The following is a 25,303-nucleotide window of genomic DNA, read 5'->3' on the forward strand; positions in this document are numbered from 1 at the left end:
TACTTCCTATCCCCATAACTCTTCAGTTGCTTCCTTTGCTAAGTGTCTATTAAGATGCACTTGAATTTTGTTAGCAATCTCAGCCTCCATCCTCCTTGTACAGGATGTTCCATTTATCTATTATCCTATGTGCAAAGTAGTTAAATTGCCTCATGTTTTGCCCACTTTGATAGTCATTCACAGTCTCCAATTGTATCTAATGCAGAGATTGTTTTTGCCAGCTTTAGGACATTGTATTATTGCCTATTATTAATGATAGTGAACAGCAGCTTCACTTGATTGAATAATGAAATTTGTGTTGAAATGATATTGTACCTTATGATTCAAACTCTCAAAATACTGGTGTAATAGTGAAACAGCACATAGCATATAACATGGAAATTGTAATATAATCAGTTATGAAGAAAGTGACATTGATAAAACAGCATCAAGTGTTAAGTTGGAATATCAGTGGTGAATGATGCGGATACCAGTTTCAAGTAATGTTTGGGTATTTGTGTATTAACAATCTCAGAGCTGATAATTATTAAAGAATGACTAACAATTTGTTACATTTAATTACAGCATTACTGCATATTCCTTACCTGCTTTCAGAAAGACAGCATAGAGTTGCTCAAGCCATCCTGTAAAGAAATGATATGGAAAGGAAAATTAGGTAAGCACTCAATTATAACTAATTACACTTGTACATTGAACAAGAGAAAGATAAAAAATATTTTACCATTATTGCTATCAGCAACTGCAGTATTATCTTGCTTGAGAGGTGTCCTTTTCTATTGAAAATAGTGGTACACTGATTGAAGAAGATAGTCATTTTCAAACAAAAGCTCATTAACAGCACCTAAGCCATTTGCTTTGTAATTGGTCTAATTGCTGGACTTACCTTTACACTCTTTGAAAGAAAAAAAACAAACATTAAAAATAAGAGCAGGATTAGGTGATTCTGCCTATTAAGCCTGCTCTACCATTCAACATTTTCATGGCTGATCCTGCTAGCTCAATGCCATACTCCCACACTCATCCAAATGCTCAACATCCTTAGCTTCTAGAAATATCTCTAATATATTCAGCAACTTGGCCACCACAGCCTCCTGTGGTGGAGAATTCCACAGATGCATCACATCTCAGTGAAGGAATTTCTCTTCTTCTCAATCTAAAGTGGGCTATCCCACATCCTGAAGCTGAAAGCCCTGTTCTGGAATTCCAGCCAGAGGAACAAAGTCATCCATTCATCCAGTCAGCCCAATCCTATCAGATTTTATACATATCAAATGAAACCCTCTTCATTCTTGTAACTCCAGTGAATACCAGCACAGTTGGTTCAATCTCTGCTTGTTTGACAACTTGCCATCTTGTAAATCAATCTGATAAATCTTCTCTGCATTCTCAATATGGCACTTCGATATTCTTAGATAAGAACTCAAACTACTCCATATCCAGGTATAGTCCTACCAAAGACCCTATACAATTGCAGCAAGACTTCCTTGTGCTTACAGTCAATTCCTGTTGCAGTGAAAGCCAACATTTCATTTGCCTTCCTAACTGCTTACTACACCTGCATGCTTGCTTTCAGTAAATATTTACAAGGACACCCAAGTGCACACATTTTGTACACCACCCTTTCCTAACCAATCACTATTTAAATTATACTTTTCTATTCTGTTTCTCATACCAAAGTGGACAATTTTACACTTAACATTATACTGCATCTGCTATGAACTTGTCTGTTCATTCAACTTGTCTAAACCACCCTGAAGCCTTTGCACATTCTCATCACTAACATTGTCAGCTAGTTTTGAATCATAAATAGACCTGAAACCATTACACATGGCTCTAGCATCCAAATTATTGATAAAATATTGTGAATAGCTAGAGACCCAAGCAATGATCCTTTGGTACCCCTTGCTGAGTATTGGAGTAAACTTACAAAGAACATAAAAGCTGAATGAGAGCATGACCTCTTGTCATGGTGACCTCAGCCAGGTGAAACATCATTCCTGTACCTAGTCTGTCCACTCCAACCACTTACTCCTAAAACAAACCCATTTATTACCTCTCAGTTTCTTGACTGCTAACCAATTCTCAATCCAATACCAATGCCTTGTACTTTGATTTTATAAAATGATCTCTTCTGAGGGACTATAACAAAAGCTTTCTGAAAATTCAAAAACACCACATCCATTGGTTTTCCCTCACTCATTCTGCTAGTTGTGTTCTCAAGGCACTCAAACTTGTCAAGCATGATTTCCCTTTCACAAATCTATATTGACTTTGTGTAATACAGGTGATATTTTAAGTGTCCTAATATCACATCTTTACCCTAGATTGGTATCAGTGGGAGGGAAATTGCTGCAATCTGTACATCCTAATTTCCTCCCTCTCTCCTTTTTCTAAATCCTCAGGTTACATTTGCCACCATTTAATTTGCTGGGACTGTTCCAGAATCTGCAGAACATTGGAAGGTTGATAACCAATGCATCCATCATTTCATGGTCAGTTCCTTTAGTTCCCTGGGATGTAGATTGAGCCCTGAGGATTTATCAACTTTTAGTCCCATTAGTTTCTCCTACACTTTTATTTGTACTTACATTAATCTCCTTCAATTCCACCTCATGAAAAGACATTCGCTTCCCCAGCACTTCAGATCTTTTGTATCCTCTTCTGTATAGTATACAAAAATAGTTGTTTAGTTGCTGTACAGTTGCCTTGTTCTCTATTATCAGTCTGCCATTTCAGCGTTTAAGGACATTGCATTTTCCTTCAACAATATTTCAAATCATTACAGAATCTCTTGCAGTCAGCTTTTATGTTGCTTGTAAGTTTACTCTAATGCTCCATTTTAGCCTTGCCCAATGATTCAGTCCTCCTGTGCTGAATTAGAAACTATTCCCAAGTTTGCTATATTTGAGTCTTTGGATCTAATACTATTATTAATTTCTCTTGTCAACCAGGGTTGAGCTTTTTTTCTTTTGTGTTCCTCCCCATCTTCCACTATACTAGCGAATGCTTTTGAACAAATGTGTTACATTTCCAACTGTGGCGTCACTCCTGAGTTGAAAGAGACTGAACAATTATGGCCAGTGTCTGTAGAATTTCCAATCTCACTATATCCTTGGATGCATCTCTTCTGATCCCAGTGTCTTATCAACTGGAAAGTATAGCTAGCTATAAAATATCTATTTATAATTTGCAATAAATATTTTATTCGAGAGTGTGTTGCTGGAAAAGCACAGCAGGTCAGGCAGCATCCTAGGAACAGGAGAATCGATGTTTCGGGCTGGAGCCCTTCATCAGGAATGCGGAATTCTTGAAGGAGAGCTCTGGCCTGAAACTTCGATTTTCCTGCTCCTTTGATGCTGCCTGACCTGCTGTGCTTTTCCAGCAACACACTCTCGAATAAAATATTTATTGCAAATTATATTGTGATTGACATATTTCTTTACCATGACCTGGGAGACATCTTTTCCCTTGGTAAAGATAGAGCGGAAGTACTCATTTAATACCATCGGCCCCTAACTTGTGTTCATCTCTTTTTTGGTCTCTAATTGGCCCCACTCCCCCTCTTGCCACCTCTTAAAATCTTCTGCAAGCGTATAAATAGTAAGAATTCCCTTGTATGTTAGCTGCATTTAGTACACTTTTCTGCCTAAATACAGCTGTTACAGTGGGGTCTTAAAATACTTATTGTGGTAATTGATTACCCCAGCTATGGACATCAAGCTCTCTCAACTTCTGTGGTGTCCTTTTGGAATTTCATGATTTTTTGGAGGTACAGGTAGATATGGTATTTTTAAAAACATGTTTTTTGACAACATATTCATATCAATTTATTAAAAAAGATATTTTTGCTCTTTGCTGAATAGTTTCAGCCTAATTTGGTGGCGAGTAGTCAGAAGAAAATCTTGTTTCATTGGTAAAATGGTTTACTGTTACTACAGTAAAGATAGATAAAGGAAAAAAGGTACTCCATACTTGCATTAATTAGACTTTGACACTTTACATATGTGCTGAAGTCAATCTATATCTGCATCAACTTAGAGGGAGTTTAAATATGTCAGCCCAAGGCAGGTTATTACTTGATAACTACAGCCATTAAGTACTTCCAAAAAGACTAAACCTTTTGTCCCTTCTATTGGAATGCAGACCAGATTTGACAACCAAATTAATATATGCTTAATTGATATAAATGAACCATGGTGAGGTAAAAATGTTAGCTTTTGGAAGAATGAGTCACAGCAAACAAAGTTGACCAGAAATGATTTGGGGAAATTTGCAAATTTGAGGGTGGTAAGAATACCTGCTCACCTAGATTCTGAAGTAGAGGTGGGATGGCTAATAAATTCAAATATAAGTTTATAAACTTGAATTTAAAATAAGTAACATTCTGAAATAGGTTTTGATCTGAAACAAACATGAATTATTTTAAAACAACTATTTATTACTCATTTAACATGGAAGATATATCATGAAATGACCCATTGTGAAAAGAAAACTCCTTATTAGTAATTTTTTTTAAATGCAGTTAGTCAACCTGTTTAATGCAGTGTTTTGAATCACATCGCTTTTAGAATATGTTGTTTCTTGAAGAGCAATTTGAGTTTGTATTTTCCAGGTTCCACAAAATTCATTTAAATAAATTGCATCAATTCTTACCTTTCCATTTTGAGTGACTAGGCACAAACTCTAGTCTTACTTTAGTTAAAAGGAGATGACACAGTTAAAATTCAGCAGTGGCTTCATTTCTTTACAGCCTGTTTGATAATCTTTAGATCATCCTCTATTTTGGGATATTAAAAAGCTCAAATGCTTTTTCAAATTGAGGGTTTGAGAACAGGGAACCTAATACATTGAATTGAAGGGACGGCAATATGCAAAAGAATACCTCACAGATCTACTTTAACTTCTGTGGTTTGTAATCCAGAAGTTTTTATTCAGGATTTTCAAACAAAAATCTTAAAATGGTTTTAGTGCTGAATTTCCAAGAATGACACTGAAAATATTATTGAACAGATTTATCTCTGACATTGGTTCATGTAGTTACTGATGCCTTGCTATATTTGAGGTCTGCTTTGCACAACTTAATACTATTTAACTGATATTTAATGCCTGTTACTTTATAACGATGATCTGCAAGAAAGTGACCTTCATAAGAATCTTCCAGAAACCAATAGGAAATTAAAAGCTGATTTTTCACAGTTGAATTACACATCTTGGTGGAATATTTCATACAGTATGTTGAGCAATATAACCATTACCTTAACAAAGAAAATTAAGTTGTAAAGAAAAACAAAAATACTGTCATGCACCAAACAAAAGAGATCAGTCATAAAAGCTGTGGTTGAAAGCAACTCAGAGGTTGGGGAATCTGTTTTAAGTTACAAACAGCCAATCCAGTTCACTGCACATGACATCAGGGATTAGTTAGAAGCACTGGATTCTGTAAAAGCATTGGACCCTGACAACATTCAACATGTACTAATTCTCCAGAATTTATACGCCAACTTGCCAAGCTCTCCCAATGTAGCACAAGACTGGTACCTACCCTACAATGTGGAAAATTGCCCAGTTATGACCTATATGCAAGAAGTACGACAATCCAACCCGACCAATTATTGCCCCATCTTGATCATAAACAAGGTGATGGAAATGATCACTGACAGTTGCTCAGCAATAAGCTGATACTTAGTTTGGCTTCCGCCTGAGCCACTCAGCTCCTCAGTTACACCATTACAGTCTTGATTCAAGATGCACAAAACAACTGAACTCCAGAGGAGAAATGAATGACTAACCGAGTGGCATTTGACCAAGTATGGAATCAAAAATCAAGAACTCCTAGCAAAATTGGAGTCAATAAGAATCAGAAGGAAACTTCTGCAGCCTTAACTAGCAAAAAAAAAAAAGAGAATGTTTGTGAAGATTAATCATCTCAGCCCCAGGTCGTGAGGACAAGAATTGTTCAGGACAGTTTCCTAGGTCCAAGTATTTTCAGCTCCTTCATAAATTACATTCTTTCCATCCTAAGGTCAGGCTGGGAGCATTTGCTGATAATTGCACTATGTTCAGCAACATTCACAACTCCTCAGATACTGAAGCAGCCAGTGTCCATATGCAACAACATCCTGAAAATCAGTCTTGCACTGTTAAGTGGCAAATAACGTTAAATGTCAAGTAAGTGCCAGACAATGATGATGATGATCTTCAATAGCAGAAAATCAAATTATTCCTTCTGGTCAGTGGTATTACTATCATTGAATCCCTCACTGGTCAATATTCTGGGATTACAATTGACCAGAAGCTGAACTGCACCAGCTTATAAGCACTTTAGCTACAAGAACTGATCAGAGAACACAGAATGTTGAGATAAGTAACTCACCTCCTGTCTCCCATCCAAGAGGCATAAACCTGGAATGTGATGAAATACATTCCACTTTTCTGGATAGGTGCAGCTCCAACAACATTCAAGAAGCTCAATAATATCCAGTAAACACAGTGTAATCAGCACTCTGCACACTAACTTTAAAATAGATTCCCTTCACCACTGATGTACAGTGTCAGTGTGTGCCTTCAACAAGGTATCATCCAGCAACTCACCCAGGATTTTCAAACAATGTCTTCCAAATCTCCACAATAGCAGAAAATGAATGGGAACAACAAGTTTGCTAATTCCCCTCCCCTCCACACCACCCTGAACTTGGAACTACATCCGCATTCCTTCTCTGTCACTGGGTTAAAATCCTGGAACTTCCTTCCCAACTTGTAGGAATGGACAACAATTGCTAGCCTAGGAAACGAAACCCACATCTCAAATGAATATAACACAAAGTTTCAGTTGATAGGTTTATAATTTTTCACATCACAAGATATATATAGACCTGAAAAAGACCAAAGTTATCTATTGTCAACCAAATGAATGATTTAAAATGGTTTAATTTTGTATCAAATGCAACATAAAAGAATCAAGTTTTAAAATCCATCGATCATAGCTAATGAATGATGCAGTAGTATGGAAAGTTTTATCTGATGCAGAAGCTGCCTTTTAATTAATATTTCTATGATTTAAGAACGACATCCAATTTAGATGGGGGTATATCTGAACTATGCTGAAAATTTAACATGATTTTGATATTAATGTATTTCTCCTTTTATTTCATTCATTAACCATTAATGCAACAGCATGATAAAATCTTGATTTTTTGAGAAACAAAAAAATACAAATTTCAATTTTTATGTGATAACTTTACAAATTGTGGTTATTCTGTTATATTCATTTTGTTTGCGTAATTCATCAGGAACTTGCGTGGGTGGTGTTGGTGTAGGGGTATAGTCACTGGACTAGCAATCCAGAACCCAAGGCTAATGTTCTGATGACTTGGATTTAAATTTCACCATTGCATACGGTGAAATTTAAACCCATAAAAGTCTGGAAATAAAATGCTGGTCGAATGTGACCACAAAACCAATGTGTTTTGTTGTAAAATCCTATCTGATTCACTAACTATGATTGTCACTTGTTCTAACCTATATGTGACACCACACCCACAGCCATGTGGTTGATTCTTAACTGCTCTCTGGGTAATTAGGCATGGGAAGCAAATATAGCTAGTGACACCAGCATCTCATTAACAAATAAAAATCCATAACTTTGGGGTCTGTTCCTTTTGTCCACCAGATTTTACCGAGTACAAATCCAATAAACCTCAAAACTGCTTTGGGGCCCTAAGATTCCCAATTTCATGGATATTAATGTGCCTTCTTTACAATTCAGACAGACATTTTAACATCCCAATGGATGACTGAGTTTCCGATAGCAGTGGAGTAGAAAAAGGTTGCTAAGCTGTTTGCTTCCATTATATTGCAGCTATTACCTCAATACTGCTGGGTGCAAAGAGTTAAAATTCACTATTATTTTTCAAATTACACAGACAGATTACTATTTCAGAAATTAATGGCAGCTTCTTTCAATAAGTTAAGTCAGTCAAAATCGGTGGTAGACAAGCTCTTAAATTGTCAGTTGACATAGGATAAAAAATAAACACACAATCTTCATGAAAACTGCATAATGAACTTTCCATTATTCATTATTCTTATTAAGGTGACCTTGAATTAAAAGAATGCTTGACTATTCCCTAAGATCTCATCAGCTCAACATCTCCTACTCCACCATCATACCGGCTGGACCATTCATTAATACTAAAATAGCAGCAACTGTGAAGCAAAAAAAAAGTAAAGGTTGAATCTCTGAACTAGGAAGCAATTAGGTAGCCAGTAGGCAAAGTCATCGTTTTACTGAGAGTTTCAAAACATCTTAAGGGTCAAGAGTCATTTATGCTCACCGATGAGGGGAGTGAGAGTAAACGTTGTGTCAGATCAAAATATCACCTTCGGGAAGCTGTAGGAAACAATTAGTGACTGGCAGTGAGTGAGGTGACCTCTAGGGCCTAGAGAAATATTTTAGTTCTTTAAACCACATAATCAATTTTCCTGAACAATGTTTAGTGCTCATCATGATTTTGACGAGACAGCTGTACATCAGGTACCAATGGGAGAACAATGTATGTTGCTTTGCACCCCCACTAAATAATTTGATAAGTACAGGACTCGTCACTAAATATTGTTGGATATGAGGTGTACAGGAAAGTTCAGGAAGAATTAAGAGAATGAGGGGTATCAGCAATGATTAGGAGATAAAGTAGAACTTGTACAGGGTGGTAGTGACCCTATGGTCAGCTGGAGATTGGGGGCTGCTTCAGTGTAAAGGGCAATTGTATTTCATGTTGACTGCAGTCATGCCTTCTGCCCCTCAAGAAAGGACTTTGTCCCAAAGAACTGCTAGCCTGTCGGATATGTTGATATGGATCAGACCAAACCCCCTCAAGATAAGAAAATAGCCTGGACCCTAACATTTTATTTTAAAGACAAGTGGCAGTGTTGAATCCCGGGTGAAATTCGATTGGTCAAACTTACCAGATTTGAAGTAAAACACTTTATTCATACATTTCAGTCAAAATACAACAAAAAGGAGGAAGAAGAAATTAGAATAACTTAGCTCTATTGGAAAACTTAACAGAACAATAGGTTATTTTACTACTAAACAATAACTGTTCCAATTTAGTAACATCCCATAAATACACCCTTGGCAAAAAGGCAAATTCAGAAAGATAGATGGTCTCACATGCAATTCTACAGTTCAGCAGGAAAGGCATCAGGAGAAAATTCAGAGGGAGAGGAAGAGGGACATAACGGAGCTGGGAGGGAGGTAACTGAGCTGGGTTTGAAAGCTGCAAGACTCTAGCAGCAACAGCTACTGAAAATCAAAATAAAAACTAAAAATCCTGGTTTTGACAGCTTCTATTATTCAGATTTTTTTTAAAAAACCCAATGCCTCAAGCTGTTTACTTTTAAGGGATTTCAATAGACAACTCTCTACGTCTGCCTTAAAACCTCTCTTCAAAACAAAACTAGGTCAAAATGCACCTCTTAAAGCACAGTATCATCACAGATGGTGACAGCTCTTCAGTATTCTTGGGAGGGGTGACTACTGCTAGGACTGCAGGAGGCCCAGAAACACAAGTTATCGAGGAGTTCCAGAGAGCAAGTAAACATTGCCCAAGCATTGCCAGGGACCAGTCAAGCTGACCACAATGATGTGGTTGACCTTCAGCACATATAGTCTGTATTACCTGCATGATTCTTTGTGGCCAGTTAGAAAGTAAGTAAAACATCCACTAAAACAGAAATTGTTACAGACCTATCCCATTATTAATCCCTATAAATGGAGTTTAAAATCAGGCAAATTCTATCAAAGGGGTAGAAGTATAACAAGTAAAAACAGGTCACCATGTGGAAGTAAAAATTGGACCACAAACACATCCCAGCTTCAACGTGGCCATTTCTGCACTTAACAGAAATATTTGTGAATACTCAGCTTGCCAGAGTCAATATGAACATTAGCACAAGCTGGTAATTAATTTGTATAGTTGTTCACATCATTAGCACGTAGCTATGAGACAGTTTTCAATAGAAATAAGACCATAAGACATGGGGGCAGAAATTAGGGCATTCAGCTCATCAAATCTGTTCTGGCATTCAATCATGGCTGATAAGTTTCTCAACCTCATTCACCCACTTTCTTCCTGTAACCATTGATCCCCTTGACAATAAATAACCTCTTTCTGTCCTAAATACACTCAATAACCTGGCCTCCACAGTCTTCTGTGGCAGTGAATTCCATAGATTAACCACTCTCTGGCTGAAGTAGTTTCTCCTTATCTCCATTCTAAAGGCCGTGCCTCCAGTCCTAGTCTCTCCTATCAATGGAGGCATCTTCCCAACATCTACTCTGTACAGGCCATTCAGTATTCTGTAAGTTTCAAATAGATTCTTTAACCCCCCCCCCACCCAATCCTTCTAAACTCCAAGTATAGACCCAGAGTCCTCAAACATTCCTCATAAGCTTTTCATTCCTGGGACCATTCTCGTGAACCTCCTCTGAACACTCCAGAGCCAGTATATCCTTCCTGAGATATCGGGCCCAAAACTGTGCATAATACTCCAAATGTGGTCTGACCAGAGCCTTATAAAACCTCAGAAGTACATCCCGGCTTTTATATTCAAATCCTCAAAATAAATGCTATCATTGCATTTGCCTTCCTAACTACTGATTCAACCTGCAAGTTTACCTTGAGAATCCTGGACTAGAAGTCCCAAGTCTCTTTGCACTTCAGACTTATGAATTTTCTCCCCATTTAGAAAATAGTCCCATGCCTCTACTCTTCCTACTAAGGTGCATGACCTCACACTTTCCCACATTGCACTCCATCTGCCACTTCTTTGCCCACTCTCCTAACCTGTCCAAATTCTTCTACAGCTTCCCCACCTCCTCAATGCTACCTGTTCCTCCACCAATCTTTGTATCATCTGCAAACTTGGCCAGAATGCCCTCAGTTCCTTCACGTAGATCTTTAAATGTATAAAGTGAAAAGTTGTGGTCCTAGCACGGACCCACATGGAACACCACTTGTCATCGGCTGCCATCCTGAGAAGGACCCATTTATCTCCATTTACTGCTTTCTGCCAGGCAACCAAGCTTCTATCCATGCTAGCACCTCGTCCCTAACACTATGGGCCCTTATCTTATTCAGCAGCCTCCTATGCGGCACCTTGTAAAAGGCCTTCCTTAAGTCCAGGTAGGTAACATCTATTGGCTCTCCTTGGTCTGAACTGCCTGTTACTTCCTCAAACAAGTCATGCAGATTTGTCAGGAATGACCTCCTCTTGATGAAACCACACTGACTTTGCCCTATTTTACCATACACCTCCAAATATGGAGAAATATTGCCCTTCACAATGGACTCCAGGATCTTACCCAAGCCTGAGGTTAGGCTAATCCATCTGCAAGTTTTCCATCTTTTACCTTACTCATTTTAAACAGGGGTGTTATGTTAGTGATTTTCCAGTCCTCTGGTGCCCTCCCTGATTCTAGCAATTCCTGGAAGATTACCACTAACATCTCGGCTATCCCTTCAGCTTTCTCCCTTAGAACTCTGGGGGTGTAGTCCATCTGCTCCAGGTGATTTATCCACCTTCAGGCCATTCAGTTTTTATAGCACCTCCTTGGTGATGGCCACCATACTCTGCTCTGTTCCCTCGCGCTCAAATTTAGTGGATATTACTCGTATCTTCAGTTCCTCAGCCATTTTCTTGTTCCCACTATGTCTCCAGTGAGATTTTCCAATGGTCCAATGTCCACTTCTGCCCTTCATATATCTAAAGAAACTCTTAGTCTTCCTTTATATTACTGCCAGCTTACCCTCTTAATTTTCTCCCTCATTTCTTATTTTGTTGCTCTCTGTTGGGCTTTGTAGCTTCCCAATCTGACTTCCCACTGCTCTTCACCACATTACATATGCTTTCTGTTTTGCTTCTATGCTGTCCCTGTCTTCCCTAGTCAGCTATGGTTGTTTCATCCTCCCTGTACCATGCTTCGTTTAATTATGAATCTCTGCTATCTCTCCTGAATTAGTCCCAGAACCTCCTGTCATTGCTGTCCCACTGTCTTTCCTGCTAGGCTTCTCTCCCAGTCACTTCTATTCAGCTCCTTCTTCATGCCTCTGTAGTTGCTTTTATTCAGCTGATTTTAGATTACATTACAGCGTGGAAACAGGCCCTTCAGCCCAACACGTCCACACCGACCCGCCGAAGCGCAACCCACCCATACCCCTACATTTACCCCTTACCTAACACTATGGGCAATTTAGCATGGCCAATTCACCTAACCTGCACATCTTTGGACTGTGAGAGGAAACCAGAGCACTAGAAGGAAACCCACGCAGACACGGGGAGAACGTGCAAACTCCACACAGTCAGTCACCTGAGGCGGGAATTGAACCCGGGTCTCAGGCGCTGAGGCGCAGCAGTGCTAACCACTGTGCCACCGTGCTGCCCATACCATTGTAATACCATTACCTCTGATTCTACCTTCTCACTCTCAAATTGCAGAATAAATTCTAACATATTATGATCATTGCCTCCTGAAGGTTCCTTCATCTTAAGCTCCCTGATCAAGTCTGCTTCATTGCACAACAAATCCAGTATTGCCTATTCCCTAGTGGGCTCCACCACAAGCTTCTCCAAAAAGCCATCTCAGACATTCCACAAATTATTTTTCTTGCAATCCACCACAAACCGGATTTTCTCAGTCCACCTGCATATTGAAATCCCCCATGATCATTGGAACTTTGCCTTTCCTCTACCTCCTGATGTATCTTGTGCCCCAGCTCCTGACTACTGTTTGGAGGCCTATACATAACTCCAACTGTGGTTTATTTACCTTAGTGGTTCCTCAATTCTACCCACACAGACTCTACACGATTTGACCCTACTTCATTTCTTACTGTTGATTTAATTTCATTTCTTACAAATAAGGTAACTCCAATCCCAATGCCCACCTGCCTAATTTTTCAATCACATGTATATCCTTGAATATTCAGCTCCCAATCCTGATCCCCTTCCAACCATTAATTTCAATCGGTGCCACAAGCTCATTTACTTTATTCCTTATACTGTGTGCATTCGGATATAACACCTTCAGTCTTATGTTAAACAAGCATTGGAGTTTGAGGTGGCTCCAATTGGGTTGCACAGGCCTCAAGTTTACCAGTTTAAAAAAAAAGTTAATTTTCAAAGTTCAGACTCCATCAGAAGTTCCAGTAGCTGTAACAGTTCTATATGATAAATATTTCACAGAAAAGTTCTGTCACCACAGGCATTTTTCAGGTGTTTGAAGGCTTCCAGCAGATCAGGGATGTTTTGGTCTGTTCATCAGACAAGTTAGATAACAAACATCAGCACTGCTTTGAATTTGGGATATCCACCCTGATTGGGGAGAGCATGTTGTGAGTGAGGGAAGTTAAAACAAAGTTGTTTGGACATAATTTGTATGACACTAGCTCTGGGACAAGTGGGATTTGAACCTTGACCTTCTGGCTCAGAGTTGGAGCAGTACTGTTGCACCAGAAGAGCCCTTAGCATCTTGGTTAGGAAATTATTTTTAATCAGCCTGTTTGGTCATGTTGTGACACACCTCAGGCACAGGAGACTTGAACCTAGACCTTCTGATGCAGGGAAAGGTAGACTAAAGAGGACCCCTGCTAACGGTGACAGATTTCCTCTGTTGTTGGGGAAATGTATGTTAATGGTTTGTGGGTTTCGCTGTTAAGGATACTGTTCGATTAAGAACTCGCTCATGAATACAAAGAGTCAGCTCAGACACCAAGTTAGTTGAAGTCGGAAAGCTGGGAGTGCCGGTCGTGTCTGGCAGTGGTGAGCAAAACAACAGCAGACTCCCCTTCCTGGACGTAGTAGTGGAAGCACACATACCGGGGAGCTCCAGACCAGTGTGTATAGGAAGAATGCCCATATTGATCAAATATTGAATTATAACAGCAACCACCCCAGCACCTACAAACAGAGCTGCCTTAGGACATTATTCATATGGGCAAGGACAAACTGCAGCAACCCAGTACCCCCATAGGCAGAAGAGGAACACCAATTCAAAGGATTCAAACGAAATGGGTACCCAAGAGTACTATCCTCCAGTACTTATGGACAAACCAAAGAAGAAAACACTACATGACCAGTCACGATTGTGACCATACCATAAAAAGACTTATCAGAGATAACTACCCGAGTAGTCAGACCCTTGGGAATCTTAGTGGCCCACAAACCAGTAAACACCTTCCACCAGCTCCTCACCATAGGTTAAAGACCTGACACCCACATCCAACATGACAAACGTTATCTACAAGATATCCTGCAAAGACTGAAAAACACTACATGAGACAAACAGGAAGAAAACTGACTCTACAAGTGCACAAACATCAGCTCATTACTGTCATACATGACCAGCACATTTCCAACCACACAGACAACAAAGGACACAAATTCAACTGGGGCAATGTAACCATCCTAGCACAGGCTAAATGGAGACAGGCCAGAGAATTCCTTGAAGCCTGGCACTTCAACCGGAACTCAGACAATAGACATGTTGAACTGGACCCAGTATACAAACCACTCAGATATGGAGCCGCAAATACCAACAAACAGACATAAATACCAAGCAGGACAGAGCACCAACACCTTATCAAAGGCATACTGATGTCACCTCGTGAGGCTTAGAAACATTTGCAGAAAATCACATTGGCTTGGCGAACAAATCCACAACCTTATCCATAACATGAGCTACAAATTTTCAAGACACGGAGTTAGATGTTTGGAAGCAGAGATTTGTAAGACTGTACCGTGAATACACCAACTATCAAGGAAGAGAATTGGGTCTTAGTTTGTATTTCACGATTGAGCTTGCATCCAGTTATGTCACCCCCTGCTCTGACAGCATCCAGGAGGAATTCCAGGAAGCATCATTCAATCTAGTTGCTCACCTGGCTCTGTCCTTCCATTGTACCATATCAACAGGTTACTTCAAATTCCCTGTCAGCTTTCATTGTTTAAATAGGCAATTTTAAATCACTTATTCTGAATGTGTCTTGTTGACCATGCAACTTGGAACGGTGAAGCTCAGGAGGAAGGTTTGACCTGCTTGATTTGCTTCAAACCTTGCCATCCCTATCCATCCCCCACTGTGTCCATCCACATCCTTCCCACCCCACCCTAACATGAAACCTTCCTTTGTACTAGTATCAGGAAAACTCTTTACAGATTTGAAGACCACAACCTTCCCTGGAGCTTATACAAGCACTTAATTTTCATTGAAGATTGTAACGTTAGTCTGTTTATTCCAGCTCTGGTGAAGTCTGTTGAATTTGAGGTAATTCCCTACTGGCATAATTAAATCTAAAACTGAAGCTCTCAGAGCACTTTAAAGGATGCTGACATCATGAAAATCCATGCAAAACTGCGAGTAGTATTTGTCAGAAACTTCAAAGTAACTGCTTGTAAAATCTTGTACTTTTGCAATTGTTTTAGTCAGTGTTTTGTTCATACAATAGCTGAACTTTATCAGGGGTGTGAAACAAATGATTGTTCAATTTTCATTTGCATTGAAGTTAATGAGATTTGTCCTCTGGATTCAATTCCTACCGCTATTCTGTAAATCCTTATTGCAAATTGCATACAAAAAATACCATGTGATTAGGGAACAGTCTAGGATTGTTCTTCACAACAATTTATAAAGGAAAATTTGCTCCAATCAGATATTCCTAAAATTGCCAGTTTGCATTTGTACAAATTATGCCATTTTACTGTTTTTCATCATTCACCAGGTCATGATAGCTGCTGTAATAGTGGAATATATTGTACTGGCAAAAGAACTGCTATTACAGTTTAAAGTAAATCTGTGACAGCAGAGAAAAGAACAATGTCTGTTCCATTCTTGATATTATATTTTCATTGTCATCCTGTTGGGTCTTCCCAGCTAAAATGGCAGCTGTTTCAGTAGAGTATTTTCTCAATTTAAGAGTAGTTAATGTGAATGCATTTTAGAGCTTTAATACAGTATTGGTAACTGAGGGATCAAAATAATTTTCTCTGTCAAGGAGGAACATGTCCACTGAATGCTTTATTGCAGTCAGTCAAAATCACATTTAGTTTCTATTTGTAAAATATTTGTAAAAGTTGAGAAAAGTTAGAAGTTGCAGTAGAAATCTGTGTAAACCAAGACATGAGGGGCTTGAATGGTGGTAGCAAACAAAGGAATCGCTGTTATAAAAAGCAGGAACAATAAAATCAAGTTGGTTCAATGCATTCAAAATTCAAGGTAAGACAGTGAATGTGTTCCTTCAAAATGATTTCATTTCTCATGTCGTTGATTTACAATTATTTTAAATGCAATGAAAGCTAAAAACCAGTCTTATCATGCTTACTAATTCCATTTTGAAACATTATGGATATTTATTATTTGTAACCAAACCATTAAATTGCAATGATTATCTATTTAATTTAGACTTAAGGTTTAGAGAATATTTTTTCAGAAGTCTGTAAATTACATTACTCTCATTAAATGATTGCATCACTGTCGAAGGAAGTACTTTCAGTTTAAAATAGTCACCACATAAACAATGTAAAAGAACTTTAATTTTTTGTAATCTTTACAGAGTTGATCTCATTTATTCAAGAAAAGGTGCAGCTTTAATGCTTAGTACTAACTTACTAAATTATCCGTAGTTTTCATTTTATGCTTTTACAAGTAAGCATACTTAACATATAAACATCACTAAATTTAAGCAAAAATTCTCAAATGCCCAAAGTCAAATTACTATAGTTATATTGAATTTGGTGTGCTATAAAAAGGGTTTTTCTGACAGTTTCTAAATGCAAGTGGAATGTTTGCCCACAAGAGAAAACTATAGGGGCCAAGGACTGGATTTTCAAATGCCCATGGGGCCGGGGCGGTGTGTGAGCATAGTTTGAAAACCATAACCTTAGACTGCCTCAGAATCCTCCAGGATGTGCTCCAGTTTTCAACGTGAGGGTTGAAGGCCTGAAGCTGGGAACGTGTGGAACTCCAATGAAAAGCCTGTTGTGCTGCCTGAGGAGCTTGCCAGTACATCAGGCAGACCGAGAATGAAACTTTCAAACTGGAAATTGGTAACCCCTAAATAAACTGGTATTTATTATTGAACTGAATTCCATTTGCCACTGCTTCATCCTTCAGATTGGTCGGTTGATTTCCTGCTGCAATTCACTGTGTACTAACCGACAATTTTCTGGTGACGTCTGCAAGCTTCTGATCATTTTGGACTCATTCAGGTAGGGCCCAGCACGGAATGCTGTGGAACATGACTGGGATCACACAAACATCCCGATACCATTACCATCTTCCTCAGCCAATTTTGGCTCCAAATCACTCATTTGACTGGAATCCCATGGGGACTTACTTTCCTGATCGTATCACTAGATTTTATTTCAAGTTTGTATATGTTTAACTTCCATGCAAAGCAATTCAGTTGTGGATTAAAGTAGCCCTCTTGTCTGCAAAATAAATCTGAGTTAACAATAGAATTGTACATGATAATGAGGGATTTACCCCAGGTATCTCCTTTCTAACTCCTATAAAACCAGCAGATGCATTTTACTTTGACTGCTAATAAAGTTGGAAAGGTAAACAGAAATAATACTGGATTTTTCTGATTCAAAAGTATCAGTTGAAGTGTACATAAAGAATCTAATGGAGAGAAAACAGCACATTACAGGCATGTAACAAAAGTTGTATATTATGAAACACATTATAAATGGAGCCAGGGAGTAAACACATGAGGTTTCCTCAACCCACAAAATAAGAGTTACTTCTATTTTAAAAAAAACAGGCTGATTCCCAAAGAGCAGTTCTCATGAACAGTGCATGAACTACCTCATTTGTCTGTCAATTTCTTTCAATTGACGGAAGGTGAAGACCAATAGAGCTACAATTTCTCAGCCAGAGTTCACTAAGTACTAAAATAAAGCAAACTGGGGACATTGGTGATCTGAACCAAGTATAAACAAATTGCTAAAGAAACTCAGCATCTGGGAAAGGAAACCGTTAACATTTCAGTGACCCTTTTTCAGTGCATAGTATAGTTAGTATAGTAAATTGATAAATTAAGGGAAGTGAAGTACTTAAAGAAAATCTAATAAACAAAAACCTAAAAGATTGCATGTAGCACCATTGTTAATACAAATGGACATAGTGACATCTCTGGAGATTGAAAGTTACAGGGTAAAAACTCGTATATGGCCCACACTTAATAAACATTTTGAATCAACCTATATTATAAATCACCTCTGAAACATGTGGGACTTGAACCTTAGCCTTCAGCCTCACTGGTAGGGACACTACCACTGCACCACAAGAGACCTAATTATTAATTTTTATTTGGTTGGTTTAAGGTGTTCAGATCAACAAATACAGAATTTGTGAACAATCAAACTAAAATCACTGTGGTCTCAGATGAGGCAAAAACAAATTGGTGGAAATCTTGGACATGAACAAAGAAATCAGCTCATAATGAATGACAGACAATAACATTAAAAAATATTTTGAGAAGAAAATGTTAGACTAAAATTATATCATGCTGGAGTGTCTTATAGGCTTTCTATTTATGATTCGGAGATGCCAATCACCTGATAAAGGACCGTCGCTCCGAAAGCTAGTGTGCTTCCAATTAGGTAGGTAGGTAGGTAGGTAGGTAGGTCTGTCTGTCTGTAAAAACAAACACAGGAGACAACAGCTTAGCTTCACTTGGAGGCCACCACTGATGATGTTACCTAGTCAGGTAATGAAACATCTGGATATCAAACCTACAGCTCAGCAAGCAAACCTACACCCTCAGAATACTGTACATTAAGATTCTAATTTTTGCATATACCTTCTAAACATTTTGAATTGAATAAATCAATCTAGTTGTGAATTGAATATATAAATTTAGTTGTGAATGGAAGCATGTATGATTTGAGAGAGAAGGTCAATCAAGGAAGTGATAGAATGGATTTCACTTTGCTTGTAAATCTGTCTAAATATTACAACTTTACTATAGAAGCAGTCAATGTTACCAAACTTTTCCCATCCTTGTTAATAGACCTCATTATAGCAACAAAGTGAAAAATGAAGGTAAGCAATTGTCAAAATGCAGAGATTGAACAGTATTTGTTGTAACTGCAAATAGTGCTAGCAAGAAAATAAGACCTTTACTTTGCCTTCTTTATTGAAACCAACAAAGCTGTGGATACAGGTGTGACTTGTTAGAATTTAATGATTTGCAGTATGTATTTCTTTCAAAGGAAAGTCTTTATCTGGGGAAAGCAATAAATATTCATAGAAAGCAGCAGACAGTTGTCCCCCTTCAGCTGCAAATGTAAACCTAAAATGTGATATTCAGCAGAGAATGTACTACAGTAATCAATGCATTTACCCTACAAAGCAACTGGAGAGTTCAATTAAATCTATGTGACTATTGCATTTCTTTTGAAGATGGTAGATGTGTGATAACTGAATTCTCTCAATCCGCCCAATATTTATCTCTCAGCTAACATCATTAGGACCAGAATAATTACCATTTGTCATGATTGCTGTTTGTCAGATCTTACTGTGTAAATTTGATTGTTTTGTTTGCTCACAAAGTAGCATTACCTAAACTGCATACATTCATGTAGAACTCGGAGCTCAAAAACTGCATGAATTTATGTAAAACTGTTATCTCACTTTTTAGATTAGAATCAGTCTAAACATCAGGTCATAGACAGAGAACACAGGGGGCTAACACCTTCAACATATTGTCTAGCTATCACCATTGTTAACAGCTAACCCAAGAATGCAACTTTTTAAAAAAAGGGTTGTGATTTACACATGAAAGAAGTGAAACTATCATTGTATTCTAACAGATGAAAGGCTTAACAGAGAATTAATTTTTCAATGTATAATTTCAGTTACATCACACTGTAAAATTTTGCTATAAATTCTGTGTTACGATCAAGCCCTCCACTATCACCTGATGAAGGAGCGTCACTCCGAAAGCTAGTGTGCTTCCAATTAAACCTGTTGGAGTATAACTTGGTGTTGTGTGATTTTTAACTTTGTACACCCCAGTCCAACACCAGCATCTCCAAATCATTACCTAAACTGTAGTAGTCTAATGACTATGCATTCAGATGAACTGAAGACAAGTAGGTGTTAAATAAAATGCAGTTGAAAAATGTGGTGCTGGAAAAAACACAGCAGGCCAGGCAGCACCCAAGGAGCAGGAGAATCAACATTTCAGACATATGCCCAAAACGTCGATTCTCCTGCACCTCGGATGCTGCCTGGCCTGCTGTGTTTTTCCAGCACCACATTTTTCGACTCTGGTCTCCAGCATCTGCTGTCCTCACTTTCTCCTAGTTAAATAAAATGCAAAATCTTCCTTGATTGAATTGAAATTAGGGGAATAAAGGTGGATATTTTTAATCCAATTTTTAAAAAGTGGCACAAATTTTTAAATCCTAAAAGGTAAGCAAAGATTGAAATTAAATATTTACACTTTGGGCATGGAAGAGCTGTAACATGGAAAATCCTATTCTCACCATTTCCCTTGAAGTAACTGCAGAGGCCAGCTCCCATCACCAAATCAAGTACAGTGACAATTCTCCTCAACTGAGGACATTCTAATCTCCTAGTTATATTGGTCAGCAAATGCTTTCCTGTTTGACCCAGGTTAAACGCTTCCAATCAAGCACTTCATAGTTGACAAGGTCAACCTGATTCCAATCACTACATTCCCCTGCCAACCCCAGTCCAGGCATGTCGGCCTGAACTGCCACTGAAGCTTTTCTAGTGACGCTTTCACCACAGGTCCAGTTCCTTCAACATAGGCGATGTGTACCGGATGGTGGCCTGTCTCACGTCCAGAACATCTCAGAAGAGTCTCCTCCTCCTCTTCTTCCTCTCCAGAAATGGTATCAAAGCTGGACCCATTTCGGACTCTGAGGCTTCCTCGACACTAGACGGAGGGGGAGCACCTGTGGGCTGATCTGAGGGGCTAGGTATGTTTTGCTCCTGCCCCATTTGTGAGGTAACAGCTTTCAGGTGGTCCACATGTTTGATCAGGATTGCCCCACCTACCCAAACTTTGTAAGTCACGAGGCCTGACTTCATGTCAACCTCACCTCATACCCATACAGGGCCATTTCCATGGTTCCGGCACCAAATTTTGTCCCCAGAATTAAATTGTTTCTCTCACTTTGAGGCGGCATTTAGCCAGCCTTGGCATTCCTGCAGCTATTTCACACCAAACCCCGCCTCCCGCAGTCTGGAAATATCAGGTTTAACTTGCTGCGGAGTCTTCTCCCCATCAGCAACTCTGCTGGAGCTAACCCTGTTGCTGTCCTTTAATTATTTGGGAACAGGAACAGTTTGACACTGTAGGCTGCTTCTTTAAGCCCGCCTTCAATGTTTGCCATTAGACTTCAGGAAATAATCAAATTCCCTGCTGGTAAATGACATTACATTGTCCATGTCCAATAATTCCAGGAGTCCGTGTATTCTGAGCTATGCTCACAGCCTCTCAATCGTCATCCTTGAGTTTGCTGAACAAACTTTATGCACGTCTAGCCACTTTGAATGGGGGTCCACAAAGACCAGGAATGTTGAGCCCATGAAAGGGCTGGCATAGTTGACATGCAACTGAGTCCAGGGTTTACCCAGCCATTCCCATGAATGTGGGGCTGCTGCTGACAATTTTTGTCTTGTTGGCACTTGGCGCATTGCCCCACCAACTATTTTGGCATCCAATCATGGTCACTAGACTTGGCTTCTTGCCAGCATCTTCATCTTGGAAACCCCTAGCTGCCTCTGGTGGGGTTTGGCCAGTTGCTGGCAGTGACCTTTACTCAGAACAAGCACCCTAGCTCCCCACAGTATTATGGCATTCTCTACAGTGACCTGGTCTGGCTGGGTCCAGAAAGGTTTCAGTCCTGGTTGCGATGGCCCTTCTGTTTTCCCCGTCTTCACTAGCTGTTTCAGTTTTGCGAGGACAGGTTCTTTTTGTGTCCACAGTCAGATATTATTCACAGTGACTGGAAGGGTGTCCAGAAAGTTTAAAACCAAAATAGACTTTCCAAGGAGACACCACCAGAGGAGTATCTGCCAATGGGAGGCAGCTCAAGTCATCCCCATTGGCCACTTGGCTTCCTGGATGGGGTTCTAACTTGTACAGGCTGAGAATAAGGGCCCAATGCTGAATTCTACTGGAAGCTATGAACAGGGCCACATTTTCTTCCTTCATTAGCCCTGGAAGGGGTTTGTGATCTGTTACTCTGAAAAATTCCCATCCGCAAAGATACTTTCTCACACCAAAGTTGACTGCCGAACCTTCGTTCTCTATCTTGGCGTATTTGCACTTGGCATCAGCCAAAGTGTGGGAGCATACACTATCAGGCATTCCTCACTGTGGGGCCACTGATGAGCCAACACTACCCCAATACCGCACGGGGATGCATCGCATGTCAGCACTAGTTCTGGGGCTTCTCATCCAGTCGCAATTGCAAGTAGGTGTGGCTCATATCCAGTTTACTAAGGTACAGCCTCCCCATCAATTTTGTGTATAAGTCCTCCGTGCAAGGGATCTGGTAGTTATCCAGCTGTGAGTAGCCGTTTACTATCTGTTTAAGACCCCCACAAAGGTGAACTGAGCCGTCAGGCTTCACAATCAGTCTGACTGGTACTGCTCATGCTACAAACTGCACTGGTTTATGATTCTTTCACTCTCCAGCCTCCTGATATCCACCTTTACTTTTGGCCGCAAGGGAAATGGTACTGGGCGGGTCTTGCAAAATCTCAGAATCGCTTCCTGGTCAACATGTAAAGTGACTTTAGCCCCTTTGATAGTCCTAAGCCCTTCTTGAAAAACTTCTGGGTATTTCACTCGGACCTCACCGAGGCAGCCATTTTCCAATTGAAAAATGTTGAGCCAATCAAGGTGAATCTTTCTCAAGCAATTCTGTCCCAGTAGTCTTGGGCCCGAGCCTTCTACTAGCATGACTGGTAATTGTACCAACTGCCTCTCATAGGAGACTGGAGATCAAGTCGTACCCTTCATTTGCAACAGTTCCCCAGTGCACGTCCCCTTGGCCTGACTGAGGTCTTGTGCAAGCTTAAAGATTGGAGTCCTCCGTCAATCTTGTTAAAGACAGATTCTGCAACCACAGATACAGCTGCACCAGTATCCACCTCTATGAAACTTGGGTGACCATTTAACCAAATATTAATTTTAATTGGTTGATTTGTCTGTCACTAAGCAATTCAGTTGTTCCAACCCACACGTAGGGGAATTTTCCAAGGTGTGCACTCTCCTGGGTACTGGCCTATCAGTTTTCCTACTCCGTTCAGGCTCTGTAGCACTCCTTTGCTGCCTCAAGTCCACATACTGGCAGCAACTACAATGGCTTGCCAGCCCAGAACCTGAAGAACTGTTTAGCCACTTGGCCGAGGCTCGGCTTTGTCTGGGGGTTCTGCTGTGAGTTGGCCAAGGGACTCTCGGTTCAGGACATGTCCACCATGAGGCTCTGCGATTACCTACACCCAACTGGTGTTCCCCAAACTCAGTCAGATTGGAGAGAGTGTCCAATTCCATTGGGATGCCCTGTAGTTCCTATGCTTCACGTGCCATAATAACCATGCCAGCTGCAATGCTGTTTCAAGTCCAGTTGGGCTTCGGGTAGTAGGCAATTCTGCATGGTAACATCATGAATCCCACATACCAAATGGTCTCTTAGCTTCTCATTCAGGGTTAACCCAAAATCACATGCCTCTGCCAGTCATCGTAACCTCGTCAAAAGTCCCAATGCGGATTCCCACGTTCTCTAACAGCCAAATAAAATCAATAGCCTCTCAGGATTAGAGGAGGTTTGGGATCATAATGTTTCTTAACCAACTCTGTCAATTCTTGGAAGATTTTAGTGTCTGGAAAAATTAAGTCTGTTATAACCAAAAATGCTATGGGTCCACACACAATCAGAAGGAATACTCATTGCTTTTCATCTGCTCCAGTGCCATTTACCCAGAAATCATATCATATTCTTTCAACAAACTAGGCCCAGTCTTCAACAGCAGGGTCAAATAAGTCAAGCTTCCCAAATAGAGGCATGATGCCGGAATGCTTATCCCATTTCCATGTTGACAGTTGCAAGTAAATGTTCTTCAGGCACATTTCTCTCATCACCATTGAAATGACTATGCAGAGGCCCAGGTCCCATCACTAAGTCTTCCTTTCTTTTCATGAATGCACAGTACACTTGGCTGTGGCCAGCCAGCTCAGAGCCCATTCTCAGCTCAGCAGATTCTATTCTCCCAGTTATACTTTTTTTTTATTTCAATAGGACCGGTTACACTAGTACAATAACCCAGGTGTGGGAAACTGTACTGGATTCTTATATCAATTTGTTATCTTGCAGTCCATACTGGACATGAGATGCAAAGGCTGGGTCAAGATGACTTGTGTCTCAGGTTTACACATGCAGCAGGTGTAGGGGGTGCTCAGTTGTTAGTCCTAAGGGGCATCATCCTCAGAAAATGAAGGAGAAAAATATAGATTTTTTTTAATATTGATGATATAAAATGAAGAAGTTGTAATTGAGTATCCTGAGAGTGCTGTAGAGTAGAAAAACTGAAATAACTGCGCAGAGGGCAGTATCCCACTGCCAAGTCACACTTTATTTACTAGGACTTGGAGGTGCCAGTGTTGGACTGGACTAGACAAAGTTAAAAATCACATAACACCAGGTTATAGTCCAACAGGTTTATTTGGAAGCACTAGTTTTTGGAGCACTGCTCCTTCATCAAGTAGTTGTGGAGGTTATGATCATGCTCACAGAACATATAGCCAAAGGAGTCCAGTGTCATGGAGATGTGGTACAGTAAACAATCTTAGATTAAAGCTTTCAACTTTTATAATGGGTTATGCTGGTCTCTGTTCTTTGATATGTAAATCCCAAATTTTTTTCTAAATTACATTCTCAAGATAGCTCAGCTTTTTAAACAGTAGGTGTGAAGTCTGTCTGTGTCCCAATGCTATGTTAGTCTGACAAACGCTCTGTATAGTTTTATAGAGTTTTACATGGATTTGAGCAAAATAAAATGTAATTCTGCAAAAGCAATGTCACCCTATAAGCTTTATGTGCGCGTGTGGGAGCGACAGATTGAGTGTGCATGTGAGTGTGTGCTTATGGATGGGAGTGCACATGTGTATGTGGTGTTTCGACTCTTGTACAGAATTGGACCAGTTTATCAGCAAAGAAAGGGGATGTTTTAACCTGATTCCAGTCCATGTCTACCTTG

General features: G+C 39.7%; 1 protein-coding gene across 9 annotated transcripts in view; it reads left to right on the top strand.

The window, feature by feature from the left end:
* The window catches only part of dlgap1a (discs, large (Drosophila) homolog-associated protein 1a), a 767,710-nt gene that overhangs the window by 364,429 nt on the left and 377,978 nt on the right, over window positions 1-25,303 (top strand). For 7 of the 9 annotated variants that reach the window (XM_043688191.1, XM_043688189.1, XM_043688201.1 and 4 more), the window contains exon 3: window positions 565-655. The exons of the other annotated variants lie outside the window; for them this stretch is intronic. The gene's annotated coding sequence lies outside the window, so the exon portion shown is untranslated. The remainder of the gene's footprint in view (window positions 1-564; window positions 656-25,303) is intronic. 9 annotated transcript variants of the gene reach the window in all.

The sequence above is a fragment of the Chiloscyllium plagiosum genome, chromosome 4 (genome assembly GCF_004010195.1).
Source record: "Chiloscyllium plagiosum isolate BGI_BamShark_2017 chromosome 4, ASM401019v2, whole genome shotgun sequence".
Taxonomy (NCBI): Eukaryota; Metazoa; Chordata; class Chondrichthyes; order Orectolobiformes; family Hemiscylliidae; genus Chiloscyllium; species Chiloscyllium plagiosum.